A 19,483-nucleotide genomic window follows, 5' to 3' on the forward strand; every position below is an offset into this window, starting at 1 on the left:
AATATCATGTTAAGGCCTGTTTTCAACATTTTGTTTGAGCTGTCTTTGCCATTTCTAAAGCTAATAAAGGCATGTATCCTTTTGGTTCAGCTGCAATATGTGAACTTCTTAAAAATTTTAGTGTATCAAAATTAGTGAGAATTTAGGAGGTAGAAGACAGCATCTGAAACTTTTAGTGGAATGCGTGCTAGATCCATTGCTAGAGAGGTGGATCACGAGCGCTAGTTATTCAGTATAGCAGGCTAATGTGAGTGGTGACTGACTTACAGTGCTATGAGAAACAGTTTTAGATATTAAGGCTCTGTGTCAAAATGTACTGAAGACACCTCCAGGTTTTGCTGATACCAATTACTTGTGTGTTAGATTCAGCCTGAGCCAGGAAGAGAAGTACCAAGCACTAAGAATATCGTAAACCAAATCCTGTGTCTTAAATCAACTTTTGATTAGAGAATTGCTTTAACAGGTTCCAAAACATTAATGACAAACACTTTTAGTCTGATCATGCTTTTTCGGAACTCCTTACGGCAGTTTCCCAAATAGGGGAGGGTTGTGGGAGAGAAGGACTGGACTTGAGACGTATCAGTCCACCCCAAACCTGCACTTAGATGCAGTCTGGCCAGACCTGGTCTCTGAAGATGATTAACCTATGCTTCCCTTCACCTGCCATAAGTCTCACTGGTTCACAACCAACAGTATGCAAATGAGAGATGTGAGGAGCAGAGGCTACAAAGAGAAAAGGCTCAGCTGATGCCTTTTTAAAAGCAGTGGAAGAGGAGTGATAACATAGGAAGAGGAGGAAGACCTGGTGATGAAGAAGTGCTGCCAACCTACTGCTTCTCCATCACTACTTTATGTATGCTGTGTGAGATACTGAGGGTGTCCTATAGCTTCATGGTAGCTTAGCATTTGCAAAGATAAAGGTCTGCAGCAAAAGCTATCTGATGCCTCTCTGGCAAACAGAAGGTGGACTTGGCTTGAGCAACATGTCTTGTGGAACCCTGCACTCTGAGACGCACATGATCTTTCCACTGGATTAAGAAGATGTATGTATTCCAATTCTCCAGTAAGTGCAAAGCTGGTTGTTAAGAAATGGGGATACAACTGTAGTGAGTGCAAGCTAGCACAGTGTGTGGCTTACTTTTGTTCCTAGCTTCGTGCAAATTCTTTAGTATACTATGGGCCTAAAAATGACGTAATGAGCAATAATCTCATGGTTGTGTGAGCAGTTGTTCCCTGTAATCCTAGGGAATACTAGATCAAGCTCTGTCTCAAAAATAATTAAACCTTTTGCATTCGCTCCTCCCAGTAGTGTGACTTTTTCAGATCCTCTCTGCTCAGCTGGTTAGAAACCCTATTTCTCAGCTGAGATGTAGTTACAACTCATTTACACTTACTCTGAATAGAACATCTAGGGAAAATCTAGGACACAGGGTATATTCAGTGCCTGAGATGGAATGTAATTGCACTGATGGAGCTGCCAAAGACCTCTGCTCAATGGATGGAGGCGTGCGGAGAAGGGTGGTGGCCTTGCAGTTGTGAAAGATATTTGTCCATATTATCAAAGCACAAATCTGTAGCTCAGCTGGTCCCAGTGGATGGTGAGGGTAGGAAAGATTCTTGTCTGCTAAACCAAACTTACAAAACTTCCAAACATCTTTTGCCTCTTGAGTTCAAGTAACAATAGGCTTCATTTTCTCAGCCTCAGCTCTGTTCACTGAAATGAGAAGTATTGGTTCCCAGGGGGGAGATCTGAAGCTAAGTAAAACAAGCTGTGTGCAGTTACTGCTCTCTGAAAAGCAGGACCAGTACAAACGGTAAGGTTCAGTTCTTGATAAGATTTTTTTCAGAGCAGCACTGTAGGACAAATCCCACAGTCCTAATTCAGTCAAACATCTCTAAGTCACATTCTGACCAAAAAAAGACTGAAGAACTTGTTTGGGAACTACAGTTGCTTCTTCAATTCCTTTTTCAAAAAATTGCTCTAAAACGTAGCATTTTTCTATTGCATCTCATTTCCCCATAATGTTACTGGTGGCCAGAGAGTGCTTGTCTGAGGATAAATAGCATATATAATAGCAAGTCAGTGGTGCGTGAGGATCAAGCAACACTTCGCACACACCCATGTTTCTCCCTGCATTTGCACGGTCTTCCATGTTTGTGAGTTTTGCGCCTCTTCCACCATTCCTGCTCCAGCTCCCTGCCCTGTGTGTAAAGACCGAGAACATCCACTTAAACCTGTTTAGGAGAATAAGTCTTGGCTCACTGTCCTCTTTATGAAGCCGTGCACATTTCATAAAAGGACAGGTTCTCTGATATCCTGTGCTTGCAGTGGTTTCCCAGCCTCTCCCCAATCTCTTTTGTACTGCCATCAATATGATGACCAGCTTCACTGTCCTTCAAGTGCTTGTGCAGCACTAAGAGGGGGCAGCAGACAAGCTTCCAGGTGGAGTGGCCCTGCGTGTGCCCAGGGCAGTCATCACCAACTGGGCAAATAGTGCTGTCAAGGACACAGGAGCCAGAAGACAGGACAGATCCCACTCTGAAAGGTATGGAAGGCATTGCAAGGCTGAAAGATGTTTGGGGAGGTGAGTGCAGCAAGGGGATTGTCACCCACATTAGCTTATGCTTGTGCACATGATGGGGACATGCTGTAGTGATGTCATGTATGCTCTTTACCATTTTTCAGGATGGTTCCCAATCTCTGTGTCCTGCTATTTCTCTCTCTTCCCTCTGGGCAGGCAAGACAGCAGTAGCAGCTCCCTGTGTCTCTTTATAAGTGGCATCTAGGCCAGGAAGCAGACTGTGTCTTTCACAGAGGTAAATATACTTGTTTTTCTCATACTACCTGTCTCTGCAGGTATCATTTCAGGACTTTCAGACTGTCTGTGAGCTGGGATCCATCTGAGACACTGTCTGTACTCAGCATGCAACTGCGGTGGAGCTGCCCATTTTGGACATTTGCAAAGTGCCCTCTGCCCTGCTGCCAACCTCACTTCATTCTCAGAGAGACTGTTAGCACTGGTGAGGCTTTCGGACTTGGAGTGTGAGGTTTAAATCCAGCTGAAAGGTGTTCTTACTCTTCCCTGCTCCTTAGTGTCAATGAGGATGAGTTTTATTCTACATTGTCTGGAATGGCTGGATTTTAAAACAAACAGGGCTGTTTTACTGTGTCTTGAGGCTCTGTGATTTTAATAATTGCTGCCTAACATCCTCATACTTTTGAGGGGGAAAAAAAAAAGGTGGAGTGGGGTGCTTCTTGAAGTACTCTAAGTGCTGTTAGTGTTTGAAGTTAAATCACACAACTCTACAATTGTCAAAACACACATCTGTGTTTACTGAGTATCTTACGTATTTAGTACAGTTTTTAAAAACCCTCTTCTTCCAGTCAAGCTGCCAGGGATAATTTCAACACAGATTCAGAATCTTAGATGAAAATACTGTTGATGAATAATGCCGCTCGCAAAGCCTGTGATGGATAGCAAGTTAAACTGAGTAGTTAGACTAAACTTTGTTTCGTTCAGAGGTTTCTACACTACTTACTGCTTTGTTGCTTAGTTATTTTATATATATATAAATAAAAGACAAAAAAACCCCAACTTGTTAGTATAGTTATTAGGCTTTTGAAAATAAATGAAGTAAACTCTGAACATGCAGTAAGTGTTGTCTCATGTGAAACAAACACTGACACAATAACCTAACAGCTTATTCTGTATTCAAATCACAGCACACATTCACACAAAACCTTGCTGCAGCTTACTGGAGCAGCAGCTTACAAGAGGATGGAATATTTTATAAGAGGGATCTAGAGAAAATGAGAAAAAGAGTACATGACCTTGCAGTGGTTAGTGATAACTGTCCCACGCAGCTCCATGCTGAGCTTCAAAGCAAATAGCTAAGCCCTTCCAGCAAAAAGAAGCATGATAGCTGAGCAAGTACGTGCCTTGGAGCCCACTGTTCCAGTTACAGCAGGCATCCTTATGCTGTATTATTTTATTGTGAGGCTTAGAGTTGTGTGTTTGTTTCTAAGAACTGCAGTAATTGTGGTTGCAGAAATATTTGGTCATTTTTATTAATAAGTGCAATAAGTATTTAATCTATATCATTCATCTCTAGCTCTCTCCAGCAAAGAGGGTTGAGGGACATCACGCCCCAACCTTCTGATCTAGGTTAAAACACTTCCCTGTATCAGGAGAGGTGAAGCCTCACAACTCTTCTAACAGAGAACCTGGTTTTCTCATGTGAGAGACGTTATTAAAATACTGAATTATTACTTTAAAAGGAACTGGGAACATCACCACCACTCCCACAATGTTCTCTTCTGCCTCTAACTATGCTTAGTCTAAATGAACCATGAGAGGGAGGGACATGAGTGTGGTAGTTATGAGGCTCCTACTCCTACATTCATACAGCCCTAAAATTACATTCAGTCCTTTGAAGGCAACTGCAAGGCTGATCTGGCCCCCAGTGAAAATGGGTTTGATACCCCTGCTTATGAGGCCTTGGTGTGATGTGAGTGTGAGCAAGGTGTTAGTTATCTGGTGATATCAGGCACTGGGATGAGGCAGCTGAGGTGTTTTTCGTGGCTAAATTAATTACTTTGTGTCAGCTGGGCTGGTAACTAATTACCTCTGACATATGGGGTAAAAGGCATGACCTTGTATTTCTGCCAAGGGGGAAATGCCCACTGCAAATACGCAACTGAGAATAAATTTCACCGACCATCTTTCCTCTCATATTTTCAGTGGCTTATCCTAAAGTTACAGACGAACACTGGAATGAGTATTATTTGCATGTAGCCTTCTAAAAATTGACCTTTTGTACAAATTGCTCTTCTCCAATGTTAAGGAATTCATTCATGTTAAGGATTTGGGATCTTTTTAAAAATTCTTGCCAATATGATATATACTGTCTATCAATCCGGACCTACAGAATATACTCATGCTAAAATCAGGACAGTTATCTTTTTATTCCCCATCATTTAAATACCAATTTCATGTATCACAACAGATCTCAGCTTCCTCTGCTTTCTTCTGTAATCAAAAAGGCCACAGCTTCCCCCATGCTGCTGCCTGAGTTGCAGCAGTAAAGTTATTTGTGAGGCTTGGCCATGAACCATATTGTAAATTGATTTCAAAAAAAAGCAAGGAAGTGAGGTGGAGAAGAGCAGAAAACCACCCAGCAAGACCCACTATTTTTTTGCCTCCTGGAACTACAGAGTTGCGTACTCCTATACAAAGTGAATATCCCATGGGCAGTAGAATTGTTTCAATTCAGTGACTTTTTACAAGCACCCAGACTTACTTTGCATAGAGCACGAGAAGAAACCAGGCATACAAGGAGTGAGGCAACAAAGAATTAGAGAGGAAGTCACAAAATCTGAAATGAAATGTCATTGTGGAAAAAATTATCAAAGCGTGCACCCAGGGAAGATAGATGTAGACTGCCTAAAACAGCCGTGCAGACTTGATGGAGTTTTTGCTGGATCTGTGTTGCAATTGTTCTCATTGTTCATGCTTTGTAAATCCGTAGCTTGCTGTAACTTGTAGTGGTGTGAACTCGATGAACTGCTGCTTGGCTCATTTGATGTTTATCTTAGTAGTTTAAACTTAGTTGTTGTTGGTTTGGTGTTTGTTTGTTTGTTTTTCCCAATAAAACACAACTGAAAAGCAACATACCAGAATTTCCTACAATACAAATTTAATCCCATATATTTAAGGATCGGAATGGAATAATGAACACAGAAAATATATCTGAAGAGATAAAAAGGACTAAGTAAATTGCTTCCTATAGAAATAATTTTGGAAAACCTTGTGGAATGTGATAGAAAACTGAGATGCAGCAGTGGGTTTGTAACCATCAAAGGAGCATAGTTCAAAAAGCTTAGATGCATTCTGGTGGATTTTTTTAATGGGAAATTTGCAGGTTCCTTCCTCTCAGTGCTGCGGTCTCTTCTGCTTTCTCCTTGTCAGCTGTTGAAGGACTGGCTCCCATTCCCAGATCTCTGAATGTGTTTGATTTGGGTCCCTGTTCCAATTTCCCAGCTGTTACTCAAACACTGTTTTGAGGTTTGGAGTTTCTTCTCTGTCTCACTTGTTGAGCCCACAAAGGCTTCCAAGAAAACTCGGAGATTTGCCAAAGCATACAGGGTCAGAGGGGAGTCCCCAAAACCATGGCCTTGCTTGCAGAAACAGCAAGCTTGGCAACTGCAGCCTGGTAGTCCTGGGAAGCAAAGTCATTTGTTTATCTGGAGAGTCAAGAGCACCACCATTAATCTTTTTTTACATGGGTAGAACTTGCAGCTTGTCTTGCTTGTGTCAATGGCTCCATCTCTGCAGTGTCCAAATAGCTCAGCCTGAAAAATCCCAGGCACAGCATTACACTTGCTGTTGAACAGTCCCCTCATTTCTTTCACATCCTGTAATTGTTTGTGTCCCTGCCAGAAGGTTGAATGTTTATTGGACCAAACAAAATGGAGAAAAACGGGAAGAAGATTTCAGTGATGTTGTTCTGCAGTAGCACTTCTGATCTGTTAAACATCCAAAAACCCCAGTGGATAGGCATGCCATCTTTCAGATGACAGTCTTACAGTGTGTTAGGGTTTGGAAACTTTTTAAGCTAAAGGGTAAAAATAGATGGATTCAAAACAATATTAAAATAGTCACCATTCTCTTCACATTCAGTCATAGGATTAGTTGAGAAGACATGGAGTGATGTTCAGCAGACGAACAATTGTTGGCCCTGTCCTAGGATCACACCCTGTGTTAATTATCCATAGATAATTGTGGTTATAGTAGGAGTGTGTTCCATCTGAAGATAGCTGTGCTGTCCCACCTTGGACTGAATTTGATGGATTATTTCTGTTTTTTTTTTTTTAATTGGAAAAGTGAAAACATTATTATACCATTCTGCCTGCTATATCATCTAGCTGGGTTCTTGCCCAAACAGTGTCAGTCTTTTCAATCTGCTTACAGTGGTTAGTAGGTGTGTGCATCTTATCTGTCATCTCCTCACTTTTGTTTAGGTAGAAAAGACTCATAGTAAAGCTTATAACTATTAGTAAACAGGGACCTTTTAGTGATTACCACTGTAGTACTATAGAAGACCACCCACTGCTGTCTCCAGAGATTCTTTTATCATCTGAGAGGTGCTGTTCCTTCCTCCTTTTAGGGAATATTTTAACTTTATCCACTGCTGTTAGCTGTATTCTATTTTTTTATATATATTTACTGACTCCTATAGAGCAATTACCCTCTTACTCATCATTTGGCTGAGTTATATATGCATCCCTTCTTTTCCCCTCTAAGCAATACTGTACATCAATTTGGTGCTTTTGGGTGGGCCTTTTGTGTTTTATTGCCTGAGAAAACAGGCTATCCAAATATCATAGTAATCAGTGTTGCAGCATTTCTTATGTAAAAACCTGAGTCTGAGGCTCATGGGATGACATGGATCTTGAAGTGTTCATAACTTAAATGCATTAAGGTATTTCCTAACTTAAAACCAAAATAAAGTTCATCTGTCGACACCACGAACTTCTACCTTCACTGTATCTAGCCAGACCATACTGAAATAATGCATAAACCTTGTTGTGGAGCCTACCAGAAAGGGAGTGAAACGAATGGAAATTCAGACCAGATGCAGTCAGGATGTGACCCCCGTTTACTTTGTTGGTTCACAAACTCTGGAGACCTCGTTTAAATTGTGGCTAACAAACACTGCGTACCATTATCCATGTGTAAATTGCCACATTAAAGGGCAATTTTCCTCCTCTCCCCTCCTCTCCCCTCCTCTCCCCTCCTCTCCCATCCTCTCCCCTCCTCTCCCTTCCTCTCCCTTCCTCTCCCCTCCTCTCCCCTCCTCTCCCCTCCTCTCCCCTCCTCTCCCTTCCTCTCCCTTCCTCTCCCTTCCTCTCCCTTCCTCTCCCCTCCTCTCCCCTCCTCTCCCCTCCTCTCCCCTCCTCTCCCCTCCTCTCCCCTCCTCTCCCCTCTCCTAGGAAGAAAATTAACTCTATTCCAGCTGAAACCAGCACCAGATTTGGATCACCCAAACCTCTGGGCTTAAATGTCAGGAAGATTCCTCCCAGCTCTGCCAGCTCAGAGCTTAGGTTTGGAAGAAAGGTCAATCTAAACTGTTCCCCTCTGCTGTCGTTGATCCTCACTGCTTCTTCCCGCATTGTCCTTCCTTCCCTCATGTGCATATGTTTGTTTTCTTAGTTGTAAAACAGCTGCAACTCGGAGCTGGGCTAGAATAAACCCCTTTAATTCTTTTGCAGTATGGTTCATTGATGCGGTTCCTGATCCCAACCCATGCATGCTTGAGTTGGGAAAAGTGATAGTATAGAGCAAAGATGGGAACTCCCTTAGGCGGCACCAACTCCACAGGACAAGGCCCGTGAAACAGTGGTCTGAATTATCACCTACCTATGGACATGCTGGTTTGTGTCCTGTCCCTGCTTTCCTCGCTCCTTAAGGCCAGAAGAACTTGCATGTGACCATCCATCTCTGAGATGTTTGGAGGATTAAATAACTAACACTGCTTCAGGCCAAGATTTCTTAAACTGATACTAGGCTTTTAAAATTGACTTGGGCCTAAAGACTCCCAAAATAAGGCTTTGAATTTTGGAAGTGTAGCATGTTTGACAGTGACTGTATTGCCATAGATTTACATTCACTTCCAGAAGCCTGGACATGATTGAAAAAACCCTACATTTCCTGATCGTTTAAGCTTTCATGGATGGTTTACTGTCAATGACTCCCCCTTATTTCTCAAATTGTTTAAAGGGATGAAAGAGAAGTAGAAAAAGTTTCCTGCATGAGCTTTTAAACACAGAAACGTCTCAAAATGGATTAGCATAACGCATTTAAGATTTCAGAGAAATACAAAGATTTTGTCATGCCATGCAGAGGAGTTAACACCTTTAATCCAACTCTGAAAAGTATGCTTTCTTAAATGCTGTCTACTGCTGCCCAAAACATCCACCTTTAAAAGTGAACTTTGCCATCTGTAATAAAAAGAGTTATCGGAGTCACCCCAGCACTCTCCTTGTTCCCATACTCCTGCTTCTTACTGCATCTAAACCAAATAAAGTCATTAATGAGGATTAAACCTAAGTCAAGTTCAAACCTCAGTTGTTTCTTCTTAACAATGCGTGGTTGGATTAATTTGCAAGACTATTGTCTCTTTTTCATCCTTATTACACTGTTTATCAGCTGATTGAGCTGTGCTTCTACTTGTGGGCAGAGTTTGAGTGTGGAAAACATAATCCTCAAGGTGCTTGAGAAATTTAAGATTGCAAGATCATTCCTGTTTTCCACACAAACCCTGCTATAAACCTCATGATCAAGAGTCTGGAAGGATTTACTTTTGATAAAGAAATAATTTTTTTTTTCAAATAATGAAAAAGATAATTAGTATTTTGTTCAGCAGAAAAAAGATCTACCTGACTTACCAGGTACTAGAACAAGCTGTTTACACTTGCAGAGGAAGGGAATATGTAGTTCATGTCTTGCACTTCTATCTGCTGCCTTCACCTCAGTGAAAGGCAGGTTGCAGATTAAAAAGTAGTCCAATGTTCGGTCTCCTAGGTTCTGGAGTGGACAGTTCAGTGATGTCTTGCTGAGAGGAGCAGGCATTAATAAAAAATAAGGACGTGCCTTAAATATCTGATTTGTGTTTTCTCGTTTTATCATATTCGTTAATGTTTTTGTTATAAATGTAAGCACATCCTAAAGTACAGCAATTTATAAAGTGTAAAAATGAGAGTCAAATAACTACTTCTAAGCAGTGCTGGAGTCATCTCAATGCAGGACAATAATTTACACCTTTGAAGTGCAAAAATCAGAGCCCAAAGAAAAGGAGAGAAAGTTTTTGTAAAATGTTACCTCTTTGAAATGGCTGTCCTTAGTCTTTGCTCTACATCCCCCGAAGAGCAAGAAGAGCAGAGGAGTTGGAGATCAGCTGGAGTGATCAGCAGAGGAGGAGCAGCTACGTAGGGCCGGCTGGGGCTGCCGTCCCATGACGTGACATGACAGTGCCACAGGGCTTAACACCCTCCAGCTGCGAGTGGCATGTTCCCACATGAGGGGAAGCAGCCAGCTGTCCTAGCCAGTCCTCAGCAGAAAATCAGAGAGAGACATTCACGTGTTTATTGCTATACTTTGGAAAAGGGGCCGCTGGTAGGGTGCGTTATCTCTTCATCTTCTTCCTGTCCTTTTTTGTTGTTTCTTAAAGCATCCTTTGTACAGCTACCCAATATATCCTTTGCAAGTGAGAAAAAATAGCTCATCTGAGCACTAAACATCTTAATTTTCTCAGGTTTCTAGGAAGATGCTGGAGCCAGTAGTTATTAGTGACTCCTAACATTTTAGTTCATTTCCTGTTACTGCCAGTCAGAGATCAACAGAAAGATTACACAATGAAATAACTCATTTTGAGGGGATACAAGCTCCTATATGTCTTTGCCAGACTTCAGCTGTGTCTCAGCTTCCCATGTGCAGCAGGCATTTCCATCTCAAACAAATTGCAAGCCTGTGATAAGTTATGAAATACCCGATTATTGTCGAGGGAAGAAGCATCTGAATACAATGCATAGCATGGGTCTTGGAGACACGAGATAATCTCCTCGTTGCGTGTATCTACTTCTTACTTACTGGGGATCTTGCTAGTTTCACAAACAGAAGAAAAAAAAAAAAGAGAGAGAGAAAGTACTGTGCCTGGATAGTTCATTATGCCATTAAAGATACAAGAATTTTTTGTGACTAACATTTTACAGATTTTATGGAAAAAACTAAGTCTTTGTCATCTCTATGGTTGTAAGAATAATTTGGTGCTTTAACTCCTTGGAAATATCTTTTCTTTGTCATCTGCTAAATTTCTCAGTCTTTCTTTATGAGAGTTATCAAAAATATTCCAAAAAATGAAACAATACAGGAAAAATGACTGGGTTTTTGGAAGGTAGCAATACATTTCTGTGGGAACCCTTGAAGCAGATGAAGTGATAGACAGAAATGTTTCCGTGTAGCTTCAGCCTGCAGAACTTGTCATTTCAGAGCATCTGGAGCATTGGCAGAAGCTCCTATGTTGTTTTTCATTTAATCCATTCATGATTCCTCCACAAATTATTCCATGCTTTGGCTTCAAATGAAAATAAGCAAATCCACTATGCCCCTAGAAAGATATAAAGCTCTGTTGCTCGCCTCATGCAAGCCTCTACTCACATTCATAAAACTAAACTAATTTGCTCCAACTAAGACTGTAGCCTTTAATCTGTAGTCCACTACTAAAATGGAATATTCAGGAATTATTTCTTGCCTGAGGTTCAGATGGACTTAAGTACAAATGTACCATACATCTTTTTTTTCTTTTTTTTTTTCTTTTTTTTTTTTTTTTAAATCCAGCCAGTAGTCTCTGTCCTTCCAAGTTAGTTTTAAACTCATCTTAGGGTTGACAAGGAAGTTAGCTTTCCAGCTGGGAAGCATGTTCCATGTTCTCTTCCTAAATATTTTCCATGTTTTTTGGCGTGTCCTTTGTACCTATTTTGTCCAATTAAAAATAGCATGCAATTGTGTAATCGTGCAACCTTTCTGAGGTTAGATTAGTTTCAGAAATTTCTTGCCCAAACTATGTACTGCAGGTGTGGATTTTTTAACCCAAATGAAGGACTGATCTACAATCTTAATTTCAATATTTTGCTCTTCATAACTTGCATGCTTCCCACTGCCAGTCAAGGATCCAGTAGAAAGCCATGACTTTGGAGAGAACTAGAAGCCTGCCTAAAGCATTCAGGACCGGGCTGTTGTTCCTCTAAAGTGTGTATCATTTTGTGGGACAGAGCTTAAATAATGCACATTAATACAGCTGATGCACTGGAATTAAAGAGGGAAAGCAAGAAACCGTGCTCACCATTGTTCATTGTTAATGATCATGTCTGTGTCAGTGTTATTTTGCACCTCTGCCATTTGGCTTTTGAAGTTGAATGGGCTTATTTAGGAGAAGAAAGACGACAGTAAGATATTAGAGAGAGCAGATCCATGGAAAAATAATGATGATGGAAAACACAGCGAGTGAATGCAAAGCAATTTGTAAGAGAAAAAGATTCGAGACCTTTCCTTTGTTTTCTCTTTTTCTCTTCTGAGGGTGATGCATCCCTCGAATTTCCTGTGCACCACGTTTTTTTCCATTTCAAGGCCAAAAAGGACCACTGGAGTAAATCAGTCCAAAGCACAAAACTTCCCCAAATTAAGCCTTGATCAAAACCATGTGTGGAAGAGGGCTAAAGGAGCCACACCATGAAAAATCAGCCATTTCTTCTAGGTGAAATGTGTGCGCTTTGTATAGTTGGCACATCCTAATGCTTGAATTTGGTGCAACTCTGGAGACCTGGCAGGAGAGCTGCCACTTGGTTAGGACAGTGGCCATGTGCTGAGGCAGCGAGGCAGAAGGTGGCACCGTAAGGGATGGTTGGCTGGGGTGCAGCCACCTGAGGCAGGGTTGTCCCTTCTTCTCTATGTGTGTGTAGGTTCTTTTACTTTCTGTTAACAAAAGGAGGATGTAAAATTACATGGTTGTATAGATAAAGCTATGCTGTGCTTAGATCTTCATTATTGTATATGATTCTGGGCCAACCCAGGTCAACAGACAGCAGAACTGGAATAAATATGGACAAGTGTAACAATGGTTATCCCAGGTGTGAAATGCCTTCAGGACAAGGAAGAATAAATAGACTAGGAGTTTTCACATTTGATAAAATAGATGATGTGGCCAAGCAGGTTTGTGAATTCATGTATGGTGCACAGAAAGTGAATAGATCCCACCCTCAACCACCTGCATAGTTTAATGTTTCTGTATAAAACTGAAAAGCTTGTAGTGAAATGATGATGCAGCAGCTTTAGACAAAAGTAAGGAATGTCTTTCCATGCTCCATCCCAAACTCATGGTACTATTCCCATAACTCATTGCTGCAGGACATATTGTAGTCCAAAACTGTAAATGGTTTTTTAAAAATTTATTTTACAAGTCCATGAATATGCAGGGACAGGAGGGACCTGGTGGGTCCCTTCCAACTCAAGACATTCTATGATTCTATGAAGGGTAGGCCTACCAGTGATTACCGAATGCTGTGGATCAGAATGCAAACGATAGGCATCTAATTTGCTAGTAGCTAGGAGGGCATGTGATCATAATTACTTTGTGACAAATTCTTTATATATTAATAAATATCTGTTATATTTCATGTTCATATTTTCCCCTGAGCTTCCACTGTTTGCACTTTTAAAACAAGACACTGGGCTATCTGTTTTTTCTTCCCCATGTTTGTTTCCTTTCTATTAACTAATCTGTACAATGTCCTTTACTAAAAATCAGTAGTACTGAGGCTCAAAGACTTGATCCTAAGTAATTGCATCAAACCTGCCAGTCCCATGTTCAAAGCAGATTTTTCAAAGTTAGGAGCATAACGGCAACTTTCATTCAAAGATGGGATCTTTCAGCTGTCATAGGAAAGCTTACTGAATCTTTCCCTGTGACTCCTTTGGTGGCTTGAACGGTCTAAAGTTAGGAGAGACCAGGTTTCAGTCCTGGGAAAGCATGGTACTGATACCTGAGTAGAACTGAAGTACATCTCTTTTGTTTGCAGGCTTAACCTCTATCATGGCTCAGACCCCAATAGCTCTGTTGAACCCTCTTATTATATATATTTGAATAAATCCAAAGCAGTGCCATAAAAAATCCAGCTGTTAGTTATTCTGCTATAGTGAGCCATTCCGAATTTAAGGAGAATTCGGCCCACCAAGACTTCTTTTGTTGCTCAGTAGCCTGTCCGCTTCTGCTTCTCCCATTTGAGATTAAACAGAATTTCCCCTGCCCTCAGTGTAGTTCTTCTTTTAAAGTTGATAAAGTGCGTGCCTGGGAAACACACAAAAATTGCAGGTATGGACTGAAGTATCACTTAGTAGGAATAAAATCTACATCAAGGTTGTGGCTTCTCTGGCGATACTGACAGAACATGCAGAGTGAGAAAATGTGATGCGGAGGTGTGTGCAGTGCCAGCAGCTCATGTAAATTAAATATTCAGTCCTTTTTATTTCACTTGTGTCAGTGATTTCCTCAGCCAGGCTTCAGTGGTTTTAAAAGTGCAAACCTGCTGCTTTCTTCATCACTTGCAGAGCCGCTGGGACCTGCACTCAATGTGCTCTATGGGAGTCAGCAGCTGCTTAAATCAGGGAAGGCATGTGGCTGATTGAATCACCTGTCATATTGATTTATGGAGCTCGAAGGTCATTTCTTCGTGGCTTGTAAGTGATTTTGTTTGGAAGAAAAATATAAAAGAAGAAATTGTAGATGACCTCTTTATTAAGAAAAATTTTAAAATAATGAATAAAGACAGATTTTTTTTTTCTTCAATATTTCCAGTGGAGGAAAAAACCTCTCTGCCATAATGGAATCCATAGATTAAAAAAAAAAAAAAAAGAAAAATTAATCCTCAGTCACCATGCACAATATCTTTACAATGTCCTGATCTATCTAGTGGTTTCTGACTTGATTAATTACATTGCCACTCTTCCTCAGACTGAATTTAAGTACTTGCTCTGCAAGTTCTTGCCATAGGTAAAAATCAAAGCAAAACAAAAACCTATTTTCCTGAGCTTCTTACCCTAGTTCTGGTGTTTCCATTCACTCAGCTAGCATGCAGCTCTTCATTTCATGCTCATTTTTAGCTCATAGTTTGTGAAGTAGATGCTGTATGAGACGAAGAAAGAGGAATCTTTTCTGTGAGAATACAGGAGGCATACCTGAAGTACTACTGCAAAAGATCTGTCGTATTGTAATGAGGAATCATTTATTTGTCTGGAAGAATTTATCTTTTTAAGCTTTTAATTGGAAAAAAAATGAAAGGCTAAATAAGACAAATTTTTATTTATCTTCATTACACTAGCCTGAGTATGTCTGGAATAGCTTTTTTTTTTTTTTTTCTGGCATGCTGGAAGTCACATGCAAGAGCAAAACTTGGCCTATTTGTTTTATTCTTTATAAAGACTTTTCCTCATGCCTTTCATTCCTTTCACCCATCACTCCTAAGCAGGAATGCAGGAATGTTGTTGATCACATGGATAAGACTGAAAGCAAAACTCCATGAAGACCCACAAGTGCTGAGTTTCACCCTTGGTCTCCAGGTATTACGTGCATCAAATACTGTTATTTTTGTTGCATGAAAAAGCTTTTCAATAGAGAGGCTCCTGGTCACTGAGTAGTGTAGAAACCAGCGCAATGCCAAAGCTGTTACCCATCAGGAATCCTCAAAATAGCCAGAAATTCCCTGTGGAATACTCACAGCTAAAATAAGTTAAAGCTCAAACTATGCAGAACAGATTTCAGAAAATCAAATCACAGTTTGCAGAACTGCAGTTCTGGTACAAAGTCTGGTTTTGTGCTTTTTCACCTCACTAATGAATCAAACTTTATTTTATTGTCACAGACCAGGAATGTTTGTTCCACAGGCCTGTGCAATTGCTGCCTTAGCAGCTGCGCTTGGTTTCATTTCTGGCGAAGGAACGAGGTGGATCCACAGAGAAGAACTGCAGAGATACAGAATTTAGCAAACTGCTTACAGCTCTGCCACAAACTCTTGTAGCTTGAATTAAAAGTAAAGGACAGATTAACTGTATCAATATATACCATCAATAGAGATTTCTTTTCCACTTTGCAGTGATAAGTCTAAGCTGATTAAAAAAAAATGCATCCTTTGAAAAGTGATGATTGTGAAGCTCTAGTTATTGCTGTGAATGACAGTCTCTGGGACTGCAAAGTCAGGAAAAGTGGATGAAATTATTTAAAATACATAATAATTTTTACTTTTAGAGACAACTCAAATCCATGTTTTCCTTTTTTTACTTTCCAGAAATGTTCATTATATCTTTTCCATTATTTTATGCCCTTTTGAAATTCTGGGTTCCAGACAGGATGAGAAACAGAAGTGTAATAATTCTGTGAAAGAAGTTGTTGTGCTAACATTTCTGGCTTCTTGGGAAGGAAATAAGTAGTATTATATTTTCCATATAAAAGAATAAACATATGCTTCTAGTGGCAGTGATCTTTCAAATTAAGTGAACAAGACAAGAGCAAAAAGCAATGTCTTCATGAGAGGGTGGATGGCGTTGGCCTGATTGCTACTGTCTGGAACCCTGCTAAATAATTCATGCTTGCACAAAGTGTATGTACAGTGCTACCAGATTGCAGGGGCACATTTATGCTCATTGCACAGGAGTTCAAATGTCAACACAAGGCACCAAACTGAAGGGCAGGGGGGGAAGAAAGAAAGTCAGGGAGGGGGGGAGGAGAGAAAAAGAGGAAGGGCAGTCGTTTTTGTTGTTGTTGTGGCAGTCAGTGCATCAAATAGTAGCTGCTTCTTGAGCCTATACACATGTAGGGATTCAGGAAATACAACTTTGGGTTGCTTCTTATTCTCCTTGTAATAGCGATAACCTCATTACAGACAATTTTCCTGGCAAGTTCACAGCCCATTTGCTACAAACCCAATAGATCTGGATAGTTTGGATAGACCCAGTCTTCCAGATGCTTATCTGAAACAAGGTTGCACTTCAGATTTGAGATACATTTTTAAAGGTTGCTTCCTTTTTACTTCTGCCATGCTAGATGTTGAAAGTGACTTCTAGGAGGGAAGGAAGGTGTCTTTCTCCATACCTGCCCATGAGAGGAGCAGACGAGGCCTTGCTGTGGTGGAAAGGCCACCAGCCAGACCTGTTGTTAGGAGCGTGTACCTCCTAGCAGTGCCTTGCCCTAGGAGGAGCCTTTCTCAAAGGCATGTGCTTCTCCATTAGGGCAGTTCCATACCCTCACTGGAGGTTGTCAGGTGCCGTGAGTGTCTGGTTAACTGGCAGCTGCTCAGCCAGACCTGCTGTGTGAGATCTCAAAGCTGAAGAGAGACTGTGATATTTTATCACAAGGGGAAGTTCTACTGTAGGAGACAATGAAACGTCAAAGGGATGAGACTCCTGCTCAGCATTCAGTAGATTCCCAGTTTTATCTGTTCCTTTCCAAAATGAGCATGTCTTTAGAGGGGGGAAAAAAACAACAAAATGAAGTTGTCCTCATTTCTTGAGCAAAATCCAAGCATCAAGTAAATACAATTTGCTTTTGTTAAATTAAAAAAAAAAAAAAAGTCATGTATACATAGTGTATTTTTACTTATATACATACTTTCATTTGTTACAATTAATTTTGACTTTTCTTCCAGAGTCATTTTGCTGTATTGTTGGTAGCTAGTGATTGCTCTTCAACAGACTGTGATAATGTCTATAGCGCTGCAGGTCTCCTTGTTGACCTTCAGTCATTTTACATTGATGAGACGTTACTGTTTTCTTCATCTTGCAGATGAAATACAGATGGTGGCACAAGAGCAGTCTTTTTTTTTTTTCCTGGTCTCTTTTCTTGGGTGCTGCTCATGGAGGTGGTACAGGGCTGAGAGTGGTAGTCGTGCAAACTGTGCCCAGGAGCTCAGTTCTTCCCAAACATGGCTGCTGCATTTCAGCAGTGAGTGAAAGCAGCAGAGATTTGCTGCCTCTCTGAGGAAAGTCCTGCAGAGACATCCTTCTGCAGCAGTCCATGGTAGGAAAAGAAAAACATTTGTTTAAGGTGTCAGCACATAAATCTTGCTTACAGGTTGCTCCTTCATGGTTCACATGGGCCTTTAATACATATAATTTGCTTATGATATTTGCCATTTTGAAGTATGGCTTTGTAATCAGTGACCTTAGTAGAGAGCAATGCTCCTTTTCTCTGTGTGGCAAGGTTTGAGGGGAGATGGTTGCTCTTGGTTTTGTCCTGGGAGAGCAGGCATGTCTGCAGCAGATCCAGAAGCATTTTTGATGAAGATCTTTAAGCCTTTATGGATGCCAAGTTCTATGTAAAGCTAAGGTAGTGAAGATACAATGAGATAGGAAGTAATAAATTCTGGAAGTAAGGTGGTCCACTTGTATACAAAGTTTGGTTTATATTTATTGTAGGATTTATGTTGCAGTATAAAAGACCTGGGCATAAAATCACTTGGCAAGCAGTTCTCTGGAGAAGTGATTTCAGTCTGCGTTTGGCAGAGCTCTCATGGCCCAGGAGCTGCTTCTGAGAGGACTGATGACAGGTGAATAAGAAAGCAAGGTGCTGTCAGTAAAGTGAAATTTCACAGATCAGAAGGCTTAACCACCACTAAAAAAAAAAAAAATTATTATTGTTGTTATTGTTATTATTATTAATAATAATAATAATAATAATATTTTAAAAAGTTAGGAGGCTTCAAATCAATCTAGTTGAAAATCATTAACCAGGTGTAATCTGTGCTAATGTAGGTTTGTAGGAGGGGAGCAGGTGATGAGGAGGGTTGGGTTTTTCCAGAACTAGACCACGGCATTTTTTTTCTCATGTAAAGTAAATGTAAGGAGCCAGTATCTCATAAAGCCCAAGTGTAGTATCTTGCTGCTGGAATTGTTGAACTGGAGAAGAAATGGTTTGATACTATGCAAAGGCTCCTGTCATACCAGGATTTGGAACAACTGGATTATTTTTATGACTATGTAACTTCAGGCAAGTCACCTTATTTTAACAAGCTTTGATTTCTTCCCTGTAAATAAGAGATGTGTCACCTCAAAACAGACTTATTTCATCCTTCAGCTCAGGAAACAAATCTCATGAAGCACTTACCCCACAGAGAATGGGAGGAACTCATAGCTCTCTCTTAAATGTTCCTTATATTACAGATAACACTGACTGACAATCCCTCACAAGCCCTGTTGTCATTCCAGGAGATGATACAGTAGACAAGGCTAAGATAGCTAACCAAACCAGCAGAAATTAATTAATGTTTAGTCAGAGCTGTATCTTACACAGCATTTGCAAGTTCAGCTTCCTGTTCCTGCGATGTTTTGGAAAGGTAACTGGAGCCTTGAGAATGAGCAGTTCCATAGTGGAGCTCTAATTTCTATTTCTGTCATCATTTAATCTTCCCTGAAACAAAGTAAGGCCCTGCTGTAGTGTTAAGTGTGCTCGATTCTGGTCAGAAGGGGAAAACTTGTTTCTGTCTGAGGAAAAGAATCTGAAGAAAATCCATTCAGCTTTGACTGGAGAGAATAGTGTGCTTTTGGACTATCATGTGTGGATTTCTTTTTATTATTATTATTCTTTTCCTTCAATTATTTTTATTACATTTTTTCCTTTTATTTTTCGTGCAGGTCTGCCTTTAATTGTTCCAACACTTATTCATGGAATTTGTACCTCAATGTATGCCCTAAACTGCATGGCAGAGCATAAAACTGTTCATATGAGCTTTCTCCAGTGATTATGGAAACCATAGGTCTTTCCCTATGTAATTCAGCTATTTTGAGTACCTAAATAGGGATGGGACAGGGGCAGATGAGAAGGCACTGTTCTCCCCTCAACAGTTAGATTGGCTGGGCCAGAACCAGTTTCATGATAAATC

The sequence above is a fragment of the Streptopelia decaocto genome (genome assembly GCF_964273445.1).
Source record: "Streptopelia decaocto genome assembly, chromosome: 2".
Lineage (NCBI taxonomy): Eukaryota > Metazoa > Chordata > Aves > Columbiformes > Columbidae > Streptopelia > Streptopelia decaocto.